Source organism: Psittacula echo (assembly GCF_963264785.1).
Source record: "Psittacula echo genome assembly, chromosome: 2".
NCBI classification, from domain to species: Eukaryota; Metazoa; Chordata; class Aves; order Psittaciformes; family Psittacidae; genus Psittacula; species Psittacula echo.
This window is the reverse complement of record NC_137737.1, coordinates 30,497,741-30,522,201: the sequence shown is the minus strand read 5'-3', so window position 1 is coordinate 30,522,201 and position 24,461 is coordinate 30,497,741.

The following is a 24,461-nucleotide window of genomic DNA, read 5'->3' as shown; positions in this document are numbered from 1 at the left end:
CTCCCAGAGTACCAGCTATCCTTAGCCTTGCTCCCATGGCAACAAGTCTCTGTTTCAGCAGTAATGGCTCTGTCACTTCATCTCCTGCCTCTGCAGATATGTTCTACAACATGGAAGTAGCTTGATTTTCTGTCACTACTTTCTTTCTTTTATTTATCAGGCCATCTGTGCTTGTTCCAAAACCTCTACTGTGAATATACTGATTCCATATGTGGCTTTACTTTAGCAAAAAAATGAGTAAATCTAGGCCTGTTTTCTTTCTTCTCCTAACATACTCTGAACTCTTCTTTTCTATGCTTGGCTGTCTGAAAGAGGAAAGAATTATTATTATTTTAAACATTGTCCTCCCACATTTCCATGGCAGGATCAGCATGAATCAGATTGGAACCACAAACATTTTAAAATGTAAATTAGATTAAGAAAGGTTAGAGTTGTAAGTGCTTTAAAAACACTCCAACTGGCATCAGACTCATTTTTGTAGGCAGTTTTTGCACAGAAGAGATGTGAATTTTTGAAAGAATTTTCTAACATAAAATGAGAAAAAGATTTTAAAATAGCCATTCCTTTTCATTTTTGGTTGGCTCCTTAATACTCTGGAAAGTATTTTATAATGTAAAATAATCATTTGGGACCATGATTCAATTACGCAAACAAGCCAGTAACAGCTAACAGTTCCAGAATCAATATGCAGGCATTTAAGAGCGCCGAAAGTACAGGGACCCAAAATGACAAAAAAAGTGGTAAAGATCCAGTAGAGGAGTTATAAATCCCAGAGACATGGTAAAAGAATCCAAATTATAGGCTCGAGTGAACGTGTAATTTTTAAAAAAATTTTTTTAAAAAAATTACTGATTGTGATTGTTTGGAATAAAACAATGTTTCTGCTAAAGAATATCTCACCAGACATTATAAGATCTAGCAGATTTCCACTTTTCTATAATAATGTGTTTTTCATTTTCTGTATATCTTTTTCTTTCATTTTTCTTTAAGATCTAAAGGGTTGGGGGCCTGAAAGTTCCCTTAACCTTAATGGGAAACACAGGATATTTAGTAATTGTAAGATTGCAGTCCTATTTTAGCATATTCTTGAATATCTTTTCTCCTAAAATATAATTATGTGTATCATGTAGCCCTTAGTTGCCTCTTTTTCAGAGGAAAGGGCTGGATTTGCATCTGTGCTAGTTGGGAAAAACTGATTGGAAAGCAGCTAGCTCTGCACAGGACAATACTGACATCCTGGTGGACAGCAAGCTGAATATGTCAATAGTCCATACTGGCCTCATTAGCAAAAGCACAGCCAGCAGGTCATGGGGAGTTTTTATCTCCTCTGAGAACATGTGTGTGCACTCACATCTGGGGTGCCATGGTCAGCATTGAGCTCCCCACTACAAGAGAAGTACTGACAAACTGGAGCAATGCCAAAGAAGGGCTAAGGAGATAGGCAGGGAATGAAGTACATGCCATGCTGAAGGAACATTATTTATTTAGCCAGGCAAGAAGGTGGCTAAAGTTACTTCCTTTCTTTACGTAACAGGTGGTTATGGAGAAATAGAGGCAGTCTCTTCTCAGAGATTCACAGTGAAATGACAAACGGCAATGATAAAAAGTTGCAACATGAGAGCTTGAAAGTGAACTGGAGAAAATTCTTTAAAGTGATAAAGGTAAAGATCTGAACAGGCTGTGAAGAAAGTATGTGGACTTTCCAGAAGGCTTTCAAAATTTCACCTAAACCACTGTAAGCTTAGGCAAACAATAGAGCATTTCTGTGCTTCAGTTCTCCTCCAGTAAAATAAAATAAATATTTCTTCACATTTTTCTCTAAAAGTAATTCACCTTTATGAATTAAGGTTGGGGTTTCTTTTACAGGCCGAGCCAAATCAGCTAGCGATCAGCTAGTGATCAGGTATTACAGCAATTGTGCATCTGGTTCATGTAGGTTTTATTTCACAAGCATCATTAAAGAATTCATGGTGGGGAAATAAAGGGTAAATACATGGTAACAGAGACCTGCTTCCTGGATATAGAATCCTGTTTCAGATATGTGTGATCCAAATAACTGCTTTAATTATTATGACCCATGAACACTTTGGTAAGCAAACAAATATTCTTTTCTCTCCCAATCTTCTGAGAATTCCTGAATATGCCTCAATACCTGGTCTGTCCTAAAAGAAAATGCTGTCTCCGGGTCCTTGCTTCATGGTTGCACCAGCAATTACATGTGGAGTGCTCTACTTCTTGGCTGTATGAGACAATGTAGGTGGTAGGTCAGTACTGTGTAAATGTTTTGTGGTTAAAATTCAAAGATGTGATTTGTGTTTATAAGCTTTAAATTGCCTTCCTGACAAAACATGCACAAGCTGAAAGCTTCTGCTCATGTAAAATTGCGATTGATTGCATTTTATTGTAACTTATTATGAATAGCTTTTTGAATTGAAACAATGAACCCTTTAAATGCCTTTAGAAACTATAGCGGGAGAAAGGTATTTGTCTCCCTCAATCACCACCATCAGACAGTGACAGAACGCCCAGTTTTTCAGAACATATATACACATACAGAAGCATATGCACACACGTATACACAGGTTTGCGCATTCAAATTTACAGAAAATGACAAATATATTAAGTTGAATTTTTTAATATGGTATTTGATTCTTGATTTTCAGAAATAAGCTAAGTACTCAAGAACACATTTCTCTACCAGAATACAGACACTTTATTTATATGCATGTACAAAACATGGATATTAAGCTTTAAACATTGTATATTCAAAGATGGAGAACTTCTATGATTTTTTTCACCTATAGCTGATTTAGTTAATACCCTACTAGAAGAAATACAGATTAATATATTTTTTAGGACTTTGTGTGTGTGTTTATTTATGGACATACCCCTTCAGTATTCTCTTTTTATTTATATCTTAAAATGTCATTGCAATATTTTAATATTTAATATTTCTTTTGTGCAGTGGTTGCTTGGTTTAGCACTCCCAAGTTACAGGGAGTATAAAGGCAAGGGAGTATATAGTTAAGAGTACACTGTTTCCTTCCAGTGGAGTCCTTCAAAACAGGCAACTTTGTGTTTCATATTCATGTAGATTTGAAAGTGAAAGAAGGGAAAAAAGCAGTTAAAACTGTTTGTGAAAGCTTGGCTTTTTTTCTGGTGATTAAGCTTTTAGTTGCAATAGTTAAATGTCGAATATGATTACACAAAACGGCTGCTTGAAACCAAAAATAAGGTGGATCCTACTTGTGAAGACTGTCTATGAGAAATTTTAAAAGTAGTAGTGCATGATTTATCAGTGTTAATAGCCTTAGGTGCATTTCTCAGGGAACTAACCTAAACAGTCAAACTATTTATCACATCACAATGCATGAAATGTACTTTTAATTAATAAATGGATTTTCTATTGCCTTTACTGTTACAGCAAATCAATCCTCCTTCACCTTCTGTCTACAGTTTTTATTCTACACCCACATAGCAAAGCTTATTCAGTTTCTTCCTGGAAAAAAATATGTACTTTGTGGCATAATCTCATGGTGTCTCTTGTACACTTACATCAAAATACCTCTGTAGAGAAAAATAATACTGTCTGCTACCTTGAAGCATCACTCATTACTCATGAGATGACATGATTGGTCCAAGCCTATTTTGGAAGCAGTAAAGTTACTGTAACGTGTTGTAGCTCTTGTTAATAGACTCTGTGAAATCCTTCAGTTAAAACATTTTCTTGGGAAAGCAAGGTGTTTCCAGTTGCTCTGAATGGTTAATGAAGTACTTTGCTTGCATAATCTCAAGTCAGCTGGCAAAGGTCATCTTTTCCACTATCTTAGACAGAAGTAAACCAGATGTTCCCATTTCTATAGAATAAATGGAAAAATTGTTATGGGAGACAATGGACAAGTATTTTGAGATGACAAGTCCAGACCTGAGACTGAGTGCTGGGTATTTTTTACTGAAAACAAAATTCATTCATGACTATTTCTGTGACAATGTTATGATATCAGACAGTATTTCGTTTGCCAGTCTTTGACATTTAGACCATGCAGTCAGCTAAAACAACCCTGTATAAAGTGTAGCAAGGGCATAAAGGTGTAGGTTTGGGGACACAGTGGAAATTCTTTGTTCCTCTTAATTCTGAGAAAAATCTCAAATAGAATACCTGACTTTGTCTATCATCTTACATTACACAATTATTAAACTTTAGCAAAATGGAAGTAAAAAAGAAAAAAGACTTCAACAAAGTCCCAACATGGAAAACTAGGAACAATCAGGACCAGAATTAATAATGAAATTCTTATAAAACCACTACAATTTGTGATTATCTACCTGTAATGTTTTGTCAAGGTGTTTAGGTAAACTACATAAACCACAACAGTAGTAATTGCATATATTCATTGAAACTTTTCTTATTAATTGAAACAATTCTCTTGTGAGACATAATGTCTGGTTAACTCCTTGGGACAGTTTTTCATAGGTAGCACTGCTTATAGGAACTTTAAGACAGTCTTTGGTGTTTTCGAGGAAAGGAAAATTACTCTTTTACATCCTTTATACTGCTATAATGATGTTAAGCACATACAGATGCAGCTGAATATGAATGTTTTGAATGCAGCTGAATATGAATGTAATGAAGGTGTTTTTTTCCCTTGTTACAGGACTGAGTTCTGCCTTCTCTAAAAAGAATTAGAGTTTAGTTTAACAGAGAGTAAAACACCCAGCTGAGTAATCTGTCCTCAGACTGTATATATTCATGCAGTTATTTAGACATGGGTTAATCCTCTTTGGAAGAAGGTCAAATATTAAGAAATTAAGATTAAAAATATGGATTACATTTTTTAAAATCAATACAATTGTTTGGAAAAGTGTTGGAATCTTAATATAAGTCCTCATAAAAATGTAAAGTTTTATTGAAAAAACTATGATACAATCCTTAAACAGCATACTATAAGACAAATAATAGATATGTCTGGTACGTTACTGCCATTAACAGAACAGGGGTGAATAACACAAAAACATAGAGACAGTAGTTCATAAACCAAGAAAATATAGCCTGAAATACTAGCACACAAAAAATCCAACCCCTAAATCCCTTTCCTTTTCTGCATCTTTTCTTCACCAATTCCATACCTAAAAGCAGATACCTATCTCAGGTAATTAGGCCCTACTGCTCTTTCTTACTTCTCACAACTTCCTTTCCACTCTGTTTAAAGCAAAGTGTCTGTGGCTCTTTACTATTTATGGATACTTAAATCTCCGCTTCTTTAGTAGAGCTCACCCACTGAACCAAAACCTCAAACCAAACTGACCCCAGCTTGATCCATGTTCAAAACTTTGTTCCAAGAACATACAAACATCATTTTAGAATTTAACCCACCCTTCCCAAATCTAAAGCGTTGCTACGGCAAAACTTATATGTCATCTTAAAAAGATACATGAAAGAGCCACAGATCAAATGAAGAGCATAATACTTCACAGGCAGCATATATGAATAGAAACATGACTTACAGAAGGAATTCTTCCAGTTTCTGCTCTTCTCTGTTTATCCATTATTCTTATGTTTTCCACATATAATCATTGAAACAGAAAGGATTTTAAACAAAATTATTGCAAATAGCTTAGACCTCATGGTTTTCTCTCTAAATAACAGTATATCAACAGTAAGAAAGATGGAAGCAAGAGTGTTATTGAATATATTGATAAAGAATATTGATAAAGATATAGTGAATATTGATAAAGAACTGGCTGGATGGCCACACGCAGAGAGTTGTGGTCAATGGCTCAATGTCCAGCTGGAGACCAGTAACGAGTGGTGTCCCTCAGGGATCGGTGTTGGGACCGGTTTTGGTCAACATCTTTGTTGGTGACATGGACAGTGGGATTGAGTGCGCCCTCAGCAAGTTTGCCGATGACACCAAGCTGTGTGGTTCGGTTGATACGCCAGAGGGAAGGGATGCCATCCAGAGGGACCTCGACACGCTTGTGAGGTGGGCTGATGCCAACCTTATGAAGTTTAACCATGCCAAGTGCAAGGTCCTACACCTGGGTCGGAGTAATCCCTGGCACAGCTACAGGTTGGGCAGAGAAGAGATTCAGAGCAGCCCTGCAGAGAAGGACTTGGGGGTGTTGGTCAATGAAAAAATGAAAATGAGCTGGCTTCAGTGTGCGCTCGCAGCCCAGAAAGCCAACCGTAACCTGGGCTGCATCAAGAGGAGTGTGACCAGCAGGTCGAAGGAGATGATCCTGCCCCTCTACTCTGCCCTCATGAGACCTCACTTGGAGTATTGTGTGCAGTTCTGGTGTCCTCATCATAAAAAGGACATGGAACTGTTGGAACAAATCCAGAGGAGGGCCACGAGGATGATCAGGGGACTGGAGCAGCTCCCGTATGGAGACAGGCTGAGAAAGTTGGGGCTGTTCAGCCTGGAGGAGAGAAGGCTGCTTGGAGACATCATAGCAGCCTTCCAGTATCTGAAGGGGGCCTATAGGGATGCTGGGGATGGACTATTCATCAGGGACTGTAGTGACAGGACAAGGGGTAACGGGTTCAAACTTAAACAGGGGAAGTTTAGATTGGATCTAAGGAAGAAATTCTTTACTGAGAGGGTGGTGAGGCACTGGAATGGGTTGCCCAGGGAGGTTGTGAATGCTCCATCCCTGGCGGTGTTCAAGGCCAGGTTGGATGAGGCCTTGGGTGGCATGGTTTAGTGTGGGGTGTCCCTGCCCATGGTAGGGGGGTTGGAACTTGATGATCTTAAGGTCCTTTCCAACCCTAACTATTCTATGATTCTATGATTCTATATTCATCAATAAAGTGTTTTGTGTTTGGGTTCATTGTTTCAAGTTTTCTTTCCTTCCTGAAACTTCCAAATGATATTAATGAACAATAAGTCTAGTTAAAGGTTGTGAATTCAGCAGAGTAAAAGAGTTGTCATCACAAGAACATCCATCCCTAGCAAGATATCTATGTAAGCTATATAAACGTTCCTGGCAGAACATCCATCCCTGGCAGTGTTCAAGCCCAGGCTGGACAGGGCCTTGGGCAACATGGTCTGGAGGGAGGTTTCGCTGCCCACGGCACGGGTTCGGAACTACATGATCTTAAGGTCCTTTCCAATCCTAACAATTCTGATTCTAAAAAGAAAGTCAAATGTAGCTCTAACTCATATGTTTGCAGCTATGGAGTAGTTCCATTGCCACTGCTGTAAACTCTCACCTTTGAAAGTTTATATGCCTTTAAAGCATTGCTCATTTTGAACCTCCTCAGGTAAAATTAGTTATGAACTAAACTTCTGATTACAAAGAATGCAGAGTCTAAATTTTGCTCATGTTAAGACTCTGCATATCCAGGGTAGGATTTTTGCAGTAACCAGATTTTTTCATTATTTTAAGTCCATTCATCTATGTTTATATAATTTCTAAACCTTATGGATCTGTGATTAAATTAAACAGTATTTGGTGTGATTTCTTCCCAGTCCTTTTACTTGCTTTTTGTTATAGACAAAATAAGTAGCTGAATAGATAACTATCTCTATTAGCTCTAGCTAATATTCTATATTTTGAAAAATTTCTTTTTCCTTCATATCATCAGAGATACTTCATAAGAACTCATGAAGGTGTTGATGCAAAGCCCACTATGTCACTTCTTATTATGTTTTTCTTAATGAGCCATATCCACTTTGAAGACTAAATTAGATTATCATTAGACTAACACCATCTACAAAACACTGTGAAAAGGTTAAACTCTCTTAGATGAAGTTTCTGGATATTTATATGAAATTGTAAATGTTCTTGTTAGAAGGTTATCATGGTACCAATAGATTAAGGCCACTGCACGAACACTCTTTGCAAATCAATATTAATTAAAAATTATTATCAGAGAACTAAACAAAGGGCCTGTGCTACTAAAGAAAGGGTATGCCCCAGTGACAGATCACTGTTAAAACCTCTCATGTCATTGGGTGATATTTGCCATATGTCCAATGATTGATAGTAAGATTTAATGAGTTCTTACAAGCAATTAAATAATCAAGGGTTCCTGCTGTTACATGGCATAGCTTGATAGAACAGTGACAAATGAGAGAATATCTGCAACCTAATCAAAGGGACATATTTCCTTGGGAACAAAATAATATTATCCACCAGTGCAATCAAAGGACAAAAGAACACAGAGAGGACGCAACAGAATGAGATAAATTTTGTGCTCTTTTCATTATTCTGGCCGTACAGTTTCCATTTATTGGATCCTATTAAATCAGAAAAAAATTAGGCTACTTAAATATGTTTCATTTGTCATACACTGTTAGCTAGCGGGTACGTTTCCATATCTAGTCGTCTTAGGTCTCCTTTCCCTATGAAACGCTACCTTAGGTTATGTTTTCTGTGTTCTAATTTAGCATTTACTTCTATTGTGATTATTACTATAGTTTTTGTTTTGTTTTAACATTAGGTAAAGTAGTGCAGTAAAAGTCTTTTCACTACACCAAATTTGTCAAAGATTTTTCATTCATGAATTATGCTCACATATGTATTATCTTCGCTCAGAAATGTTTGAAAATAATAGTTTGTAATAAAAAATATGAAGTCCACTGAACTCATTTTAGAAATGCTTAGATTCAGATCATATATATTTTTTAATTTGCAAGAGTTAGTTATGCAGATTTAAAGTCTACACCTTAATGAATTTGCAGGTTGCTATACATTGTGCAGTAGAAGAGTTTTGCACTGGACTGTAGATTAGTGTGGCAACACACTTGATTTGCTTCATTATTTTTTGTAACCAAAAAGCTTTAGAGTGACCCTTAAAAGAGGTTCAGAGAACTCAGGATTTCACTGACTATAGACTGAAAATCACTAACAGACAGATTTATTTTTCCCATTTTTTTATGTTAAAATTGATTACAAGTAATGGGTATAGATGCATTCAGTTAACAGAATATAGATCTGCTTATTCTGACTTTTTAAAAAATATTTTACCTTTGTGATTAGAGAGGGATATTAAATTATCTACCTTGGTCCTGATTAATCAGTCTTTAAAAGCATGAACTTCAAACAGCAAAGCTGTCCCATTCAAATCGAAATGTAAACTTCTGGTCCAAAAAAATGTCAATAAAAGTGCCTTTGACTTTGCTTTATTCTTTCCTTTTATTAGAAGTAAAAGCCATACTTAAGTATTCTTTCAACTTCAAATAATTTCAATCTAACATGAACTCCACTGTTGATGTGGAACAGCATAATATTTTTAGGACCAATTTGTTTTTCACTAGAAACTCAAAGTTTTCTTCTTTAATTCTGTCATACACAAATAAAAATGCTCCAAGTATTATATTTCAGCTAGCTAGCTGATGTGTATGATTAAAGTTACAGAAATGCCCTATACAACCAACAAACCAAGGAGCCTATACTACACAGTGTATTCAGATATTTAACATGTCCATCTTTAGACTTTATAAATCATGACTTTTCTAACTATATACTAAGGATTGAGGTCTTTCCTAGTTTTGTCTATGTTGCTGCCATGTGGGAAGGAGGGTGAGCTCCTCTGGAGAAGACTGACCTCGGGACAGGTTGTTCCAATTCCATCACGCTTTCCCAGAGCCCATTTCTCAGACTAGAACTTAAGAAGCAGCAAACTGATAGGATGGCAAGTGTATACTTCAAAACAAAAACTCTAATGGCTTTGGAGCTAATAGATAGAATTTTCATAGTTGTAAAATGGTTTGGGTTGGAAGGGACCTTTAAAGGTCATCTAGTTCAACTTCCACCTGCAATGAGACATCATTTTGTCTGTCTCCCAGTTTTGAAAGAATGTGCAAAACTGCCTTACCTATAAGGTGGGCTTTGTTCTGACATGGGGTGAACACAAGTTGTAAAACCTTGACATTTTCAAAGAACAGAATACTTGTTTTCCAGCCAGCTCTATTCAGCGGTGAGGGATGTAACATTGATTCTATTTTTTCCACATGGCGGTACATTTGTTTTGGTTTTCCATACACAAAGCAAAATGTTTCCAGACTATGTAGCATATTTCAGACATTAGTCATAACGCTTAATGTCCCAATGGAAGACATTCAGATACCTCACCAAAAAGTCAGTATAAATAAAAAATACATCAAATAACTATAGAAATGACCTGGATGAGGGAACTGAATGTACCCTCAGCAAGTTCGCTGATGACACTAAACTGGGAGGAGTGGCTGACACACCAGAAAGCTGTGTTGCCATTCAGCGAGACCTGGACAGGCTGGAGAGTTGGGTGGGGAGAAACTTGATGAAATTCAACAAGGGCAAGTGTAGAGTCTTGCATCTGGGGAGGAACAACCCCATGAACCAGTACAGGTTGGGGGCTGACCTGCTGGAAAGTAGTGAAGGGGAAAGTGACCTGGGGGTCCTGATGGATAGAAGGATGACCATGAGCCAGCACTGTGCCCTTGTGGCCAAGAAGGCCAATGGCATCCTAGGGTGCATTAGAAAGGGTGTGGTTAGTAGGTCAAGAGAGGTTCTCCTCCCCTTCTACTCTGCCTTGGTGAGGCCGCATCTGGAATCTTGTGTCCAGTTCTGGGCCCCTCAGTTCAAGAAAGACAGGGAATTGCTTGAAAGAGTCCAGCGCAGAGCCACAAAGATTATGAAGGGAGTGGAACATCTCCCTTGTGAGGAGAGGCTGAGGGAGCTGGGTCTCTTTAGCTTGGAGGAGACTGAGGGGTGACCTCATCAATGTTTACAAATATGTAAAGGGTGAGTGTCAGGATGATGGAGCTAGGTTTTTCTCAGTGATGTCCAGTGATAGGACAAGGGGTAATGGGTGTAAACTGGAGCATAAGAGGTTCCATGTGAACATCAGGAAAAACTTCTTTACTGTGAGAGTGACAGGGCACTGGAACAGGTTGCCCAGGGGGGTTGTGGAGTCTCCTACGTTGGAGATATTCAAGGCCCAGCTGGACAAGTTCCTGTGTGATGTACTCTAGGTTACCCTGCTCTTGCAGGGGGGTTGGACTAGATGATCTTTTGAGGTCCCTTCCAACCCTCGGGATTCTGTGATTCTGTGAACGCGGAAGAAGGAAGAACCAGGGAATTACAGGCTGATTAGTCTTACTTTGTGCCCAGCAAGATCATGGAATAGATACTCCTGGAAACCATGCTAAGGCACATGGAAAATAAGGAGGTGATTGGCGACAGCTGACATGGCATCACTATGGGCAAATTGTGCCTGAGCAAATTTGGTGGCCTTCTACAATAGGGTTTACAGCATAAGTGGGTAAGGAAAAAGAGCGAATACAATTTTTCTGGACTTCTGCAAAACATTTGACACTGTCCCGCATGGCATCCTTGACATGGATTTTATGGATGGACCACTTGGTGGATAAAGAATTGGCTGGATAGTCACATGCAGAGAGTTGTAGTCAATGGCTTCACGTCCAAGTGGAGATCACTGGCAAGTGGCATTCCTCAGGGATCATTACTGGGAACAGTGCAGTTTAACATCTTTAGTGGTGAGAGGAAAAGTTGTGTCCTTTGTAGTGACAGAAAATGGGGGAATGGCTTTGATAACTTAAGGTAGATTTAGATTAGCATTAGGAAGAAATTCTTTACTGTGAAGGTGGTGAGACACTGGCACAGATTGCCCAGAGAAGCTGTGGATGCCCCATTCCTGGAAGTGTTCAAGGCCAGGTTGGACGGAGCTTTAAGCAACCTGGTCTAGTGGAAAGTGTCCTTGCCCATAGCAGGGGCATTGGAAGCAGGTGATCTTTAATTCCCTTCCAATCAAAGCCATTCTATGATTCTATGAAAACTAAGCAAAAGAAATAAAAAGCTTCTTAATTTTTCAGAGATTTGAGTATGCTTAGGTACAAATTCTCTTCTATATGTAAAAGTTTCCTAAGCTAATGGCAATTTTTAATTGACAATGATAAAGCCACAGTTGACAAAGTAGCATAATTCTGAATGAAATGAAATGAAGTTTCATTTCAGCTGTGGACTATTCTGCTGAAGTCAGCATGAAGCTGGGATAAAGGTGCTTAAACTAAGGCATATTTTTATATAAGATCTGTTTGGTTTCTGCAAGTCTTAAAAATACATTAATTTGTCTACCTGAATTTTTTGTTCTGAGTTTTTGGTTAATTCCAAATACATAGAGTTAAAATCTACTTAGAATATCACTGTGGTTATCTCGGGGCTTGAGGGATCATGCTGCCACTGAGCCACAGTGTGCAGCATGACTTTAATGAGCCTATCAAATGATGCATCAGCATGGTTTTACATGGGTGTCACTCAGATTGCTGATGCATTGGGTCACATCAGGTCTGAGCTTAATGAGGACTGAACTTACTTAATGTGTTCTAGTGAAGAGCAGCTAAATGAGTTCCATGTGTAGTGGCATGAGTCAATGGCTCTTACTAAAATAGTAACATTTTTGTTCCAGAAACCAAACAACCACTCAAGAATTAGGGATAGATATCAAGTTTTTGGCAGCATGAAATTCCTAAGGACTACTCTCAATCAATAAATTCACAAAAAGTATACACCTCATTAGATTCCTTACAGATTGCAAAGCTAGCTATAATGTAAAAACAGGCAGACAGTCTGTCTCAATATTATTACAGGAAGGCTTGGTTAAATTAATAGCTTCTCATTGATTAAAAAATCTTGCATTTTACATGTTCTTAAGTTGGTTCCCACCATTACCTTTCAATAACAGAATATGAGTCTTAGGAGAAATGTGGTTATATCGAACTACTGTATTGAAATATAAAGGTAGGAAAATAAGTTGTTTACATTAGCCTATCATTATTTCCTGTCATAAAGTTATGCCCACCTGAAGGAAAAAGACAATCCTATCAATGTGTCCTAAGTGTTTGCTGTTTGATATTTTTTATAACATTCCTAGACTGTTAAAAATATAGTTTGCAACAGTCACTGAGCATGGCTCCACCAAATCATTGCAGTCAGAACTGTGTGAAATATTTAGGCTTATGTAATGTTTGCCACTACATACAACGCTCAGGTTTTGCCCATTCTTAACTACTGTACAAAATCCAGCTAACAGTAACAACACAAGTTCTGATCCACTTAAGTACTGTCTAAATCATCCTAAGGGCCCAGGTTATAAGTCTGATGCACAGAATACTTGGGTAGGATGTGTTGTTTGATGCCAGCCACATATGAACACTCCATCAAACACTGTTTTTGCATAAAACTATTCAAATGTATTTCAGTGGTATGCAATATAGGAAGCCTTTTCTCAATGTCACAATCACATCTAAGCTGAACTGAAATAGTACAAGCCCACAGCATTTTTTAAGTGTAAGGTGTTGTAATAGATTGCCCTTATTCTTTTGTACTTGAGCAAACTTGATCTGCACCATTACTGTTCTTGTGGATCAATTGTCCTGCCAGTCAAACAGCAAAGGAGGGATCAGATCTCCAGGTATATCGATATGCTAAGACTTGTGTTTCAAGAATAATATTGTTTCTTGTTTTGATGCTGTACATATGTCATCTCCTTTCTCAGCTGAAATATAGAATCAAGGAGTTGGATAGATAGGAGGTTGTTGGATGCATGGCAAACAAATTGAAACTGCTTGAACTCCTGTTGTGTGTCTGGGGTGTTGGGGTGTGGAAGGGAAGAGACAAGGAAGCTGACTTTATAGCGGAAGGGCAGCTGGATCATTTTCCTGTATCTCAGACTTGGGGATGCCATTCACAATAGTGCTTTCAAGCAAATGCTGATTTTGTACAGTTTAGTTTTCAGGTTTGATGTTACCTTTGAGAGGAAACAGTAAGGAAGCAAACTAATGTAGAACAACTGCCAGCTGTTCCCCAGATTCCTTATCAGTTTTTGAAAAAATAAACCTCAGCATCACCTAGAGATGGTCTGTGTTTTTTGCCAGTGGAGCCTTCACTATAATAATATCTAGTAGATTAATTTCTCATTGGAAAAAGATGAGTCTGTATGTTAATTGAGTCCATTTTGTTATTTTGCAGCTCAACTTTTGGTACATCATGTCATTTTAAAAAACTCTTTAGGGAAACACTTTCTCCTTATATTGGGTCACTATCCTATCCTTGTTGACCACAGTGATGTGTATACAGTGTGAAGGTGGCTTTTTTTTCACATGAGGCTGAGTCCCTTCTAAGTGACATGGGTCAAGCTGCATGTCCACTTCCAGCTATTCACCTTATTGGCCATGTGTTTGCTGACTCTTTTTTTCTCCCTCCTCTGTTTTTAATTCTTCAGAGTCCTGCAGTGCAATGAAGAGATCTTGCTTGGTTCTCAATGAATTCTCTGGAAGTACCAAAGGGAAAGAGTAAGTATCTATATTTGGAATAAACACAAACTATTATTAGACTGAGTTTTTGGAAGTAGTTGTAATTTATCTGCTATCAGGAGCAATAGAAAACCATATGGATGATAAAAAACATAACCAGGACAAGGTCCTTCCTGTATCTGTTGACAACTAATATGCACCAGGAGGGCAGTGCCATATGTTTGCATGTACGTTACCGCAGGGGGCAGTGACATATGTTCACACGTATGTCACCCCTCTGGCCTGATATTATAAGGCTGTTTCCCACGGGGCATGTTCCCTTGAAAAACAGAAACAAAACCAGCAAATGTGAGTCTCCTACATTCTCTTTGTCAGCAGATTCTTGAAGACTAGTGCTGCTGTGTTGGCGAACAATCAGAACAGCTGCCTCAAGACAACAAAGGCTTCTGTAGCCCTGTCTGATATCCCTTCAAGGTATTGAACTGCAAAGAAGGAAAATACAGCCATGCTGCTAGAACAGTCACACCTGCTATAATAGTCAATCCTGCTGAAATACTAGACCTGCCAAAACCCCTGAGGATGGTAAATACTTGCTCCAATCAAAATATTTCCTGGACTGTCCTTCACATCCCTACAGACTGGACCCTGCTTCACATCACATCATGAGCAGCTCTTGGCAGGATAAAAACATAAGTTTGAGTACAGAGGAGTGCCAAAGCGAGAGAGAATCCAGAAGTGTTTTCACAATATTTTCTTCTGTAGTTTTTGTGGGTTAGAGTTGTACAGTACTATTAGATTATCTTGACCATTCCCTTGTCAGTGCAAAATTATTCCTTGCAATGTACTTTCTAGTGTTTTGTTCATTCCATTTAGTCTAATCCAAGCAGATAGCCTTTCTGTTGTATCTCTTGGGAGACCATTTATCCCTCAATCCACTTATTCCATTATTAGGTAGATTTTCTGAATTTTGCAGTGTATTTTTCTTAGCTTAATTTCCTTCCTCTCTTTAATTATCAATTCTGGTGCAAATATGGCTCATCCTTAGATATTTGCATTCTCTCAGAAGTCATCAAGTCTGGTGCACAGAAAAGGAATGCAAAGTGCAGTGTGAAATTTGCTTCTAGTAAAAGGTAACTTGCAGGACATTTTGTATAGTGTCAGATGACTTGTAATTACAAAATGTTTTGAACAGTTTTGTAGCTATGTATCTGTTAACTGAGTTTTATTTGATGGAGGTCTGTCGCATTATGCGGAATTGAATGCTAGCAAGAATTCCAAGGGCTTTCTGTGAAAAGTTTAATAGGAGCATACAAAGCTACTTCCTGTTTCATAAAGGAAACCTCTAAGTGGGGGGAAATGATGAGAATCTTGCTTACTTAACAGGGCAGCTCTGGATTTGCCAAACAAAAATTGCATCCCTTTGCTCTAAACTGTGGCCTAAGCCAAGTCTAACAGCTCAGCACCATGGACGTTATTTTCTTCTCCATGATTTATAGTTAATGAAGCTATGCCTGTATTGCAAGATAGTTTTATTAAGTATTGGTTTAACTTTTTAAAAAATCTGTGTGTTCACTAGTGTCTTCTATGGAAGTGCTATGATTTTTCTTACCTATTTTGTTTTCTAGCCATTTATCTACTTTGTCTCTGTCTTAGTGTTCTGAAAACAGAATTATTTTCTTTCAGCACAGCAGTTTCACCTCCTCTAGTGAAAGAAGCCTCCACTGGAAGCTTCCCTGTGCTTTAGGCAGCTATATTTATAGCTCCAGCACCTCTGAGACCAACACAGCAGGAAGCTCAGAAAGAAACAGATAGCTAAGACAGATCTAGGGCATCATCAGAGACTGGTCTCTGGGAAAAGAAAAGCAAGCTGAGCAGGAGTAAGCCATGGTGAGGAAAGAAAAACCATGATGGGTTAGGTAAAGAGATTCTTCCTGTCTCCAGGAAGAACTGGATCTGCTCAGGATGGACATTTGGGGATGTGGCAGGCAAAAGAGAGTCACATCGCAGAGGCAAGCTTTGCATCTGGAGGAGAGAGTTGAAGACCACTGAGAAAAGCAACGATGAAACAGCACTGGCTTCAGAGATGACAGAAACAATAAGCTCCCAGGATCACAGGCTACTTGCAGTTTGCTGCTGATCAAAAAGCCACCAGGTTGACCGAAACCAAGATGCAACGTACTCTTCCATGGAGGGACAAAATAAGCAAAGACAGATTTTGCAAGAGATTTCTTTATGAAGCTTTTGCTGTTTCTGCCTCTCCTAGTCAGCCTGAGTTTCCACCATTTAAATAATACTACAAGAAGGAAGAAAAAAACAAAAACAAAAACCAAAACCCAAAACCGCCACAAACCTATTCTCCTTTATATTAAGAGAAAACCTAGATATTTGAAGTTGAACATGTTTTGGTCTTCTCTGAGAAAAGTCCTGAGCTCCAACTCAGAGTGTTATAACTAAAACACCAATAAAATGATCATACCTTGTGAAGAAATAAAACTTCAATCCAGTAACTATTTGAAATTAATTTTCTAATTTAGATGCCTTTTTTTTCCCTTTTTTAATTTTGTTTAGTGCTATAGAAGAGCTGAAATTGGTATTCAGCTTTCCTTAATCACCATGTCACCATGCAGTTACAATGACATTACTTATCCTAACAAACTAATATATCTTTCATTCTTTCTGCAAAAGACAAACAATGTAAATTTGATCCACAAAATTTTGGTCTTGTCATTACCTTAAATGAAACTGCATTTTAACCCAGCTAGTTACTATGCTACCTGCCAGGATACTTTACTTTTGCTTCACACTCCTACATTTGTCTGGCTGTAGGCCATCAACATCAGACGTAACTCAAAATATTGACAAAGCTCTTGAGACTGAGCCATAGGGTTAACATTCTTCACACATAATTAAAAATACTTTCGAAAACCAAATAAATTAGACAAAGCTGTAATTGCCTCATGGATGTTCTACAGCAGGAAAAAAATCTTAACTTGAATATATTATTTATTAAAAGTAATTTGGTTTATTAAATAAAGTAGGTTGAAAGGAGGGATCAGCTGGCTAAGGGCATAAACCCAAAGAAGAAAAGCATACCTTTGTCCACAGAAAAGATTGTGAGGGAGTGAGAATCGGACAGGAATAAACAGTGCAATAAAGATTTTCAGTATTTTGGCAAATGACAGTGATCTTAAGAGCCAAAAAAATGTTTACATTTATAAACTTTCTTTATTTAAAGATATGTTACATGTCCTGAGAAAAACAAAATGAGAAAAAGTCTAAGAAAGCACAGAAGAAGATGATAATCATATTAGCAGTCATGCAAGGTATCTATGATAACATGTAGATCCCCATACTAGTATTTTGAAATGTTGGCCATGATATATAACTTGAGATATTACTTTGAGATGCTTATGTTAGTTTACCTACTATACTCTTCTGCCAGTGTAATATTGTTCCTTCTTTTATACTGAATAAAGGATTGCTTATAAATGTAATAATCAAGATACCTTATGAGATCTTCCCTTTCTTGCCCACATTATGGATTTAGATTTTTGTTTGTGTGTATGCATTTCTGACAAATGGTAAACCATTAATTTGAAAGCATTTGTGAACGTATGCTATGAACAGAGTATATTAATCTATTATTTTCATAACCTGGTCACTGGAATATAACTTCTCATTCTGCAGTGCTTGTACTTCCTACTTTTACTCTTGTAGATTTAAACCTCTATGGGTAGAAGACAAAAAGATGTTACCCACTCAAGTTTATAGCTATGTTCTACAGTTTTACTTTTTAGATCAAATTCTGATTTCAGCTTCTTTAATTTCTTTGGGGTTTTGTTTTGGGTTTTTTTTAATCTCAACTCTTTATTACAGCACAAGACCACATATATGTGGTTTGGGCACTGTTGAGGCCACACCTCGAATATTTTCTTGAGTTCTGGGCCACTCGATACAAGAAAGACATTGAGGCTCTGGAGCGGGTCTGGAAAATAAGTCTTATGAGGAACAGTTGAGGTAACTGGGGTGTTTAGTTTGGACAAAAGGAGGCTCGAGGAAGACCTTATCGGTCGCTACAACCACCAGAAAGGAGGTTGTAATGAGGTGGGGGTCTGACTCTTCTCCCAAGTAACAAGTGACAATACAAGAGGCAACGGCCTCAAGCTGTGCCAGGGGAGGTTTATATTGGATATTAGGAGGGTCTTAAAGGCCTTTTCTAACCTAGTTGATTCCATGATTCTATGATTCTATGATTCTATGATATATGTCACAGAGAGAATTAAATCCCATTCATCTCTGCATTTCACACAGTCAACACTTATTGAAAAGGTTAATTCACCTGGGAAAAGCAAGCTAAGTTAGTTCAGTCATTGGCCACCTTAGAAAGACTATTACTGAACTGGTATTTGAACTTCAGTTTCGTTTATGAAATTCGGGACCTTTTGGATAATTACCATTTCTGAGTGAGTGGATGGATTTTCCATGGCGCTCGTGCATTGCCACAACCCAGGAATGAAGAATTGACACATTGCAGCTAGGCTCACTAACATAAGCAAGATAGTATTTTGTTGCTTATGGGGCAGAAGTGGGAGTCTGAGACAGGAAAGGATATGGTGGTGGAGGCCTGTGCTGAAGGGAACCATCCTGAATGTCTGGGCTTTATTCTCCTCCTGCAGCTGAGAAAAGGCAACAGGAGCTGGGATACACTGTTCTTGGAATGGCTGTTCCCCTTTCCAACCAGCTGCGACTGACAAGATTTATTTTTTCTGTTCCCCATGTAACTTATTCATTGGACCTTTACCTTCATTGAATGTCATCTTCCATTTCTGTCACTTATTGGTCATAAGGCTCTTCCTCAATTCTTCACTCTCTCTTTTGCTGTAGTAATATGTTTGCATTACCAATATACATAGTCTTCTCTCCATTCGTTGTGTTACCTATGAGTATGTTGAACAGAATGGATCTTAGCACAGATCCTTGTGGAATTCCAGAGGTGACCTCTCTGTAATATGAAAAGTGACCTTTTATTTTTAGTTGGTTTCATATCTTTCCTATTTTTGAAAGCTCAGTGGAGAGCAGGAAAATTTCCTTCTGTATATGCCCACATAGGAAGCAAATACTCATTTTTATCACCTGTCCCAAAGGTTCTGGGATCATCCGGGGCTTGGCAAGAACTCTGCTAACATCTGTCATTTGGAAACAGATTCTAGAGATAGTGCAGAGCACCTGGGCAGGCTCAGGTTTCCACAACATTTTACTACCTGTGCTCTGTCTAGATGTTTTATTCTTAATTCTAGTGTCACAGCAGCGATAATCCTGTGTGAGCCCTGTATTTGTTCTTCATTAATGAACTGTCTTATTCACTTGACAAAAGAAACAGTGTTTTGTTGTGCTTTGTTACATGCATAAATATATCTCATACTATTCTACCTCCATGAAGATTGTAATTCTATATAGGATGTGAAAATTTGTTTGCAACCTTATTCCTGCTGTTCTCCAGAACAATGGGTTCTCTGGAACCCTGTGTGTTTTCTTAGTATCACCCATCTGACCTTAGACTTCATGCTACAAAACTGGTGTGTCTTGAATACATGTTCTTCACTAAATGATAAATTGTGGCTACCTTGATATTACACCCAACATTTTCATCACACTTTGCATAAATAGGCAAGCTCACAGCCCCAGGATATGCCAATGCTCTCTGCTGTTGTTCGCATTTTTGTGTTTATTTACCTTTTGAAAGTGTTATCTTGGTAGAAGTGGTAGTTATTTTTCTGAGGGTGCATAAGATTCCTTTGTGTATCTTGCTACTCCTTGCTAGGTTTCATCAAGGGAGCATGGATCAGTTTTAATAATGGAAGTGGCAATTAGTGTTGCTGAGCTATAGTTTCAGGTTTTCAACAGAGCTGCTGTGCTTAATAAATTATGGACGTGGGAAGTGGGGGCAGTAGAGGGGGAAGGAAGGCCTCAGAATCTGCCGGAGCAGCACATGAACTGGTAGTGCAGTGCATTGCATCTCTATTCAATAAATGTCCATTTCAGTCTGGTTTTGTGGTCAAGTGTAAAGAAGAAACATAATTTTTAACTAATAACAGTTTAAAAAAATCCATACGAATGCGTGCCAGCGCAAAGAATGAAATACGGACAAAAAAGGGTTGGAAAAGAGAATTAAAAGTGCTTCAGAAAAATGGTGAAGATTCAGACAACCAGCCTGTGGGTGGCAGAAGCCTCAAACACAAAGCTTTAGGGGACACATCTGAGCTAAAGCCCTTTTTAGGACCATGCCAGACTTCACAGAGATAAAAATATATCACCACACAGTTTATTCCAGTGTGTGAGGTAAGGTGGAAGTTGCCTTCTTTATGCATCTTACATTCCCACAGCTGGGATTGGGAATACTTGAATATATGTGGTTGAAAAGAATATAAAAACTTGTCCTTCTACGTGTTCACAGAAGGAGAGCCTTTGGGACACAAAGACTGTGGTCTCCATAAGCAAAAATCACAAGTGAAAAAAGACAGCAGTCCAAGTACTGACCAACACATACAAATCATTGAATTTCTGCTCATTTTAGAGTTGCAAACTGTTCCTTATGCCTGCTTATAAAGTATGTTTGTCCTAAAACTTGACATATGTCATCAATATTTAACTTCCTGCTGTTGTGTTCAATGCGGTAAATATTCCGATTCTAAGTGCTACTTATTAATTAATACTAAATGCTACTTTCTTAATAATGCTGTCAGTGAAATTTGAGTGGGCACTTATTTACACATGGATGTTTCTAGAAGAGCAGCAGTAAAATATGGCCTTATGGGAAAGCTCAGCAGGAACTTGAGACAAGTGATGTAGGAGTCAAGAAGGTATATGTATAACTAGCTAAGACTTCAGGGATCTAGATGTGTCCGCTTCCCTCTGTCCCAGCTTCTCTTTTCTAAGTTTACTAACAAATTGTGCAAAGCCAGGGTACAAGCTCAGCTCAGGGAGAGTATTTATCATATTGCTTAATAATTAGCACATTCATTGGCACAGTACTGGCAGGGTATGACTTGCAGAGTGCATACCAATCTGAGGACTCTCACCTCATCAGCCAGGTTGAGCACAGCCTCCCTGCTCCAGAGAGCAAAGAGGTTGCCAATTGTACCATGCCGCATGGCTTTCTCTGAATGTACTTACTGGTACAGATGTAACCTTCATAGTCTCTATCCATGGGATATCTTACAGACTAAAACTGTTTAATCTTTCTGTAGTCCTTCAGGGAAAGGGAGGAAATGCATTACCCCACTATGGCAGCTGGCAGGGAAGCACACTGAACTGCCAAGTGGTAGAAACAATCCATCTCTGCAGACACAGTGGTGAAAATCCAGAAAGTGGGATTTTCACAAGGCTATGCCAAAACAGTGTTTTCTGCCTCTAGTTTTGGTGTTGGCTAGTAAATCAGAATTTGTTTTCACAAAAGAATGTTGAGTCTGATAGTTTAGTAAAAAATTAAAATCAGTGCTCATTCACATACTCAAAGAGTAACATTCGTACTCAGCTTCTGAATCTACTGTAGCCCATGATCATGATATAGAAATATTATATTGGAAACCTAGATTAAAATTATTTCTCTTCTTCTGACTGAAAATTCAGTTGCTGCTTTCCCAGTGCTAAGCGGGCCTCTGAGATGCCGCAAGGATGGTGGATAGAGGAATGTAAATCTGCTGCTAATCAGTCCCCATTATCCCAGCTCTTACCTGAACATTACATTCACATTAAAAATTCCAGCTTTAAAAAATTGTCAGTTCCTCATAACAAAAAAAAAATGCTGTAAAGATCTTGATCACTTTTCTGCATTACAGCAAGACTCATTTACATTTGATGTTTTTTACTGAATTCAATATTGTGCTAGATCAGCTCACCCTTTAACAAAACTTGAGTGAGCCAGCAATGTTCAATCAGGCTTGAAAAGTGAGGGTTTTTCAGACTCAGGGTGTCTAAGAAAAGTAAGCGTATTTGAGTATCCATTTTGATTAACTGATGTCTAAAATACATCCCAAGAAGTTGCAGTCATATTGCTTGTATTCACTTGTTCAGTATTTTAAGATGCACTCATGACATACTCCCACAGTGTAGTACAAACATTGCTCCTTTCACAAGGATGATGTAGTCCCAGTGCATTGGCTCTAGGAATTTTTTGCATGACTTCACTAGTAACACACTATTTCAGGTCACATTCTATCAGCTAGTTCAACAAGAATGCTAATGACTTTCACCTTGTTCCAGCTCCCTGTAAACATAACTGCCAAATCCATAGAGAGAAAACCATAGTGAGAAAAAATGGAATGAGGAAGACATGTTTCACCTTATGGTATCTTGCTTTTTCTTTCCCTATGTCCTGTTGTCATTATTCTGGGCACAGCTCCACCCATGGTAACAGTACATACTTGCAAAGATAACACTGGTAGCTCTCTGTCTAACCTCATCAAAGCCAATTAGACAGTTTGGTTGCCAGTGGCCCATTCTGCTTGCCATTACTCTGATCCTTTTTTACCAGGATGAATGGCCACAATGAAAGCAGAGATTTCCAGTATCAGGGGAAAAAATATCTAAGGAGAGAGAATATGGGTTTACTGGCAAGTCAAAATTTGCATTTTTAACATCCTTTCTATAAAACTACATGTCATCACCTTCCTCTTTTATACTGCTAGGTCTTGCACACAGATTAGCACTTCATGCTGTCCAACACCTGACTAAATGTTTTCAGCTCATGCCTACTGTGTAAGTTAAGTTAGTGGGAGCTTTCTGGTTGATTACAAAAGATGTGTGATCGGTGACTACCTAACCTAACATATGCTTTCGGGTTAAGTATTTTAAAGCCACTTTGTAGATTTCTAGACAGGTGTGAGACAACAGAAGCTCTCTAAACTTAAAGCAATCAATTTTTTTTTCTTTATTAGGAAATGTTTCATCTTGTTTTAATAAAAGATTAAATATAGTTATTATTTAAGTACTGTTCTAATTTTAGGAGGCAATAATTTAGTAAGTTAGACTGTTACAACCTGGGAAACAAACTAAGCCTTCTCTGGCGTAGTGCTAAACAATTATACCTCCAAAACCATAAAAGTTATCACATGCAGGTTTCTTATATCCCTATATCTCATTGAGCATATATTAGAAATTCCTAGCGTAAACTATTGAAATTATTCAGCCAGTTCACAGAGCGTTGTTTTTAAAATGAAAAATGCTATGATCTTTTGATGCCTTCACTGTTATAATATGTACGAAATTAGCAGAACCCTGATGCTCTGATCATTTACACCACAATGTGCTATTTAAAACTGGAAGCCCAGCAGGAGATTTTATTTTTATTAATTTAGTATAATTTTAAGCATTACAAAAATAGCTGTCTTACAGCTTCCCTGCTGAGACCTAGATTGTTGCCACAGCCTCTGTAATACTTTATCAGGAGAGTAACATCACTATAAATACTGCATAGTTGATTCTGCTTTCAATACAGAATACAAAAGAATGTGGAAGGCTGAAGAAGAGACAAAAAAGAAACGGGATGGTTCTGGTTTACATTTTGTCATCTTTTTTTTTTTTTTTCCACCTTGTTTTAAAATAACTTTTCCTTTTGAGTTTTTCACTAACAGGAGCTGTGAATTTGCAGTCAAAGCCTAAAGGCTGAGGTTCCACATCATAGTTAACCTTACAGATGTCACACAACGTTGCTCTAGGAAAATGAGTTTCACTCTAACTCCCTTGTTTACTGCCCTCCCATTCCGATGCACTACACACTACTGTAATGTTATTGTTCAAGTCTAAGTGCAGTGTGAGAGCAACCTCACTTGAATTTCAGGTTTGCATTTTTATGTACGGAACCGGTTCACACCTGACCACCTTTGTTTGTATTTAATGAGCTTATGTCTGCCTAAGGAAAAAAAAAAAAAAGCAAGTTATCATATCTAATCTCTTACCTATACTAGGGACAGTGACAAAGTCAGATAGGCATAATAACTTTTGGGCTTTTATTGTCCTTTTCATTTCTTTGGAATGAGCTGAGTTGAGCAGAAACTCTTGCCAATAGCACTGGTTCCAACAGAACCTGTGACTCTTCAGTAAAGATGGGGTCTTGGCAATGAAAAAATATTTGCTATTCAAAAGATGTGGTTTTGGGTACCACAGTCCAGCATTCATAACAAAGAGCTGGGATGGACTGCT